General features: G+C 34.6%; 1 long non-coding RNA gene across 1 annotated transcript; it reads left to right on the top strand.

Annotated features, from left to right (window-relative positions):
• The first annotated feature begins 530 nt into the window (after positions 1 to 530).
• Positions 531 to 909, top strand: LOC127592221 (uncharacterized). Its single transcript, XR_007960081.1, has 2 exons — positions 531 to 696; positions 730 to 909. It is a non-coding gene; the product is annotated as an uncharacterized LOC127592221 (long non-coding RNA).
• Positions 910 to 3,841: the final 2,932 nt, after the last annotated feature.

The raw sequence follows: 3,841 nt of genomic DNA, 5'->3' as shown, positions 1-3,841 counted from the left end.
ACAAACAAAAAAAGTATTCAAATCAACTGCAAATTCAATCCATCCAGATAGAAATACATTTTTTGGATGTTTTTTTTAAACATGGGCATTTCTCCTGAAGTCAGGTGAATAACATTCAGTTAAATCACACACCAAATAGTGGATGCATTTTAAATGGTGCTTTTATTGCAATGTGTTGCATTCCCACATTCATATTCAGATGTTATAGATTTGTTAGTTCAAAAAATAAAAATAAAAATCATGTCCTCACCTCAGAGTAGGAGCAAAACAAGAGTCACGAATAACGAAAACATTCATAAGAATTGTCTTTTAAAAATAGCAAGGGATCAAAAAATGATGCACGAGGTGTTTCGTGTGTACTCGACAAGTGTGACTTTCTTTAGTGTGTGTAAACTTGAGCAGCCACAGACAAAAAAAGTTCCAGCAGTTTTTGTTGTTGTTTTTTTTTTGCACAAATGAGTCCAACAAGAAGAGGGAGAGGGAAAGGGGCACTGAGGCGGCCCACACTGATTGTCTAGAACACCCCAAAAAATAAAAAAGAGATACTTTTTTGTTGATCAAATCACACCTGAACAGATTGGTGGTGGTGGACGGGGATTGTAAAAAAAAAAAAAAGATAGAGGGAGGAAGGTGGGTGAGAAAGACAGAAAAACTCCCAACATGCATACTGTCACTTGTCATATTGTAGCTGCTCCCGTGCCTCTTCTTTACAACCAAACCTTACATGAGGGTCATATCACCAAAAAAAAGGAAAATGTATCATATATTTATATCTCCAATATATTTATTTATATTAATTTGTACAAGGGGAGAAAGTGGAACCTCGGCGCTTGAAAGCGGAGAAAATGCCACCAAAATCCAGACCTGACCTTTATTTTTTACTAATATATATAAAAACTGTACACAAAAGTGAGCTGACGTAAAAAAAAAAAAAAAAACGGTCGAGAGAAGCTCAAAAGTAGATTGGTGCCTGAACACCGCCAGGAAACTTTTTTTCTGGAATGTTCTGAGAGTTTGAGCGGGGAACAAAAGAAAAAAATGAAGCTGATCGAAGATTAATTCTACCAGATTGTTTAAAATGTAGTTGTCCAACGAGAAGGAACTATTTCCATCACTATGATTTTGAATTTCAAACATCAAGAAAAAACCTTTTTGGTACAGAAACAAATGTAGGTGAGACACATGTTTTTTTGGATGATTTTTGCATAAATGTTTGGCAAAGGCAAAACGTCTTTTTTTGCGACAGCTTGACAAATTGTTAAATATGTTGCTGTACAGTGCTAATCATGTATTGTTAATTTTTTTAACAGTCTCAAATACGAAGAAAAATGTTTGTTTCTTTTCTGATAAAAACAAAATGTTCACAAAACCTGGATACATTTTAGGGGGATGATATTTGCATATATGTTTTGTTTTGCATATATGTGCAAAGACGGGGAAATTGTGAATAGCAATGGTAATGGACTCTTTTTTTGCAAATTATTAAAAATATTTTCCAGTCCTAAACATGTCATTTTAAAATCTAAAAGGTAAAAAAATGTTTTTTAAATCAGTTGTTCAAAATAGGAACAAAAAACAGCTTCAAATGTGGCTTTTCATGTTTTTTTTGCCGATATTTGAATTGTCAGTCGCAAAAACATGAAGTTCGTGCTAACCAGCATTTTTTCCACCAGTACTTTGACTAATGATTTAAAACATTGCTGGTTTTTGAAATCAGAATTATTATTATTTTTTGCAATGAGGTTGGCAGCGATGGAAAAAAGAAAATTTGATAAAGCAATCGTAATCATACTTTTTTTTGCTACAATTTTAAGCTGCTCTCAATTCTGCTACCCACTGCTAAGCATGTATCTTGTTTGTTCAAATGCATTATTTTAGTGAAATTCTTTTGATTTAAAAAAAAAAAAAAGCCCAATTTAAACATTTTCCCAATTTGTCATGACTGCAAAAACAAGGTTTGGATTTTTTGGAACTAAGGCAAGCAAAATGCTAACGCTTGTGAATTGACGTGAACGGATTGTGGCTCGGGCAACATGGTGGTTGGTAAGGTAATCGTATGGCAGGTAAATGGAACACTCCTGAGGTGTAATTGCAAACGTGAATGGCTGTTCTTCTCTGTGTGCACAAAGATTGGCCGGCGACCAGTTCAGGGATAGGCTCCAGCACCCCCACGACCCTTAGGATATGCGGATTAGCAAATAGATGGATGGATGGATGGATTGTGGCTAATTCCAGTGAGGTTTTTTAAACACCCTTTCTTTCCTATGGCAAAAAGGTGCATAGCTAATGTTGACTTTGGGCTGTTTCTGTTAAAAGACAGGGGACGCTAACATCGTAATGAGGTTTGCATACAAGATCTTTTGAGGCTTTGTACATTTGGGGGGGGGGGGGGGTTCTGGTGGTGGTTTCTCCACCCTGCCGAGGCTCCACCATCCCACGTCCGCTATGACAATGAGAGAGAGAAAAAGAGAGAGAGAAATACAATATGGCCTTTTTTTTCTCTTTTAAAAGAACCCGTACGACGACGATGACAAATAAAAACAAAGCCAGTCCACACTGCTCGTCGCTCAGTAAAAATCACATTCAGCAGTCGCTATAGAAACCATTCTCTGGCATCAGATACGTGGAGCAGGAAAGGAGAAGATCCATAATAATAATAATAATAATATACAGTATTCATCACACGCACTGATAGTCATATACATACGCATCATCATCACCGAAAGAATCAGAAAAATAAAAAGTAGAAAATCTTTAAAAAAAAAAAAGGACAGAGGCGAGTAGTTATTTACCACAAACTTGTCTTGATGATGATTCTCCTTACTATTATTATTATTCACATTTGTCTATGTACATCATGTTAACAAAAAAGCCTGTACCTTTCCACTGAGCAGCTGTTGCATAACATCCGGAATTTCAATGTGCATCGCTAGTTTTTTGTCTTTTGTTTTTTGTAGTGTGGAGTGAATAGAGGAAAGGATCCATCATCCCTGCAGGAAAATACATCACCCAAGGGACTGGACACAGGACAAGTATTTTAAAAAATATATAGGTATATATATTAATAAACATTCTCTCACTTTGCATGTGCCAGAAAGAAACAAATTCAACAAAAACAAAATGGTTCTTCCGAGCTGTGTGTATGCCCAAAATACCTTTTTTGTTTTTTTTAACAACATGGGAACATCAGATATGGGAAGTTTCAACGCCAAACCAAAAGAGAAGACACAAAAGATGCAAACGCTATCATCAGGGGTGGTACACTTTTGGACTCATTTCAAACAAAACAAAACAAAACAAAACAAAAAAAAAAGGTCAAATTTACATGTCTGATTAAATATTTCATTCTCATTGTTCAAAATTTTTTTTCAAATGTCAAAATCATGAGAATTAACCAATCATTTAATAATGATACGTAAATGAATGAAAGCATTCACATCTTCACTTTTCACATTTTAGTAAATGAGAAAAAAACCTAATTTTGCCCCCCAAATTTTATACACAACATCCCGTGACAACATGAAATTTGCACGTTTTTTTTTTAAATAGGGCGCGACTCTTTTATTTTAAATACTTTTTTAAAGCACAACACATTATAGCCTAAGTCCAATATAATGACATCAATGAAAAGAAAGCCCCGCCCCAAAAATGTGGCCGATAATCTTATCTCTTAAAGTTAAAATATTGTAAAAATAGAGAATATAGTGTAAACATTGGAATTTTATTCAACCAAATATTGAAATTGGCATCAGCCTAAAAATAAAATAAAATAAATAAAACTTACACACATTTCACATTGTCATTTTGGGATGTTGTGAGTAAAATTTTTGAGGATTAAAAA

This window comes from Hippocampus zosterae, chromosome 19, assembly GCF_025434085.1.
Source record: "Hippocampus zosterae strain Florida chromosome 19, ASM2543408v3, whole genome shotgun sequence".
NCBI classification, from domain to species: Eukaryota; Metazoa; Chordata; class Actinopteri; order Syngnathiformes; family Syngnathidae; genus Hippocampus; species Hippocampus zosterae.
Note: the sequence above shows the minus strand (reverse complement) of the source record. Positions and strands in the feature narration are given on the sequence as shown.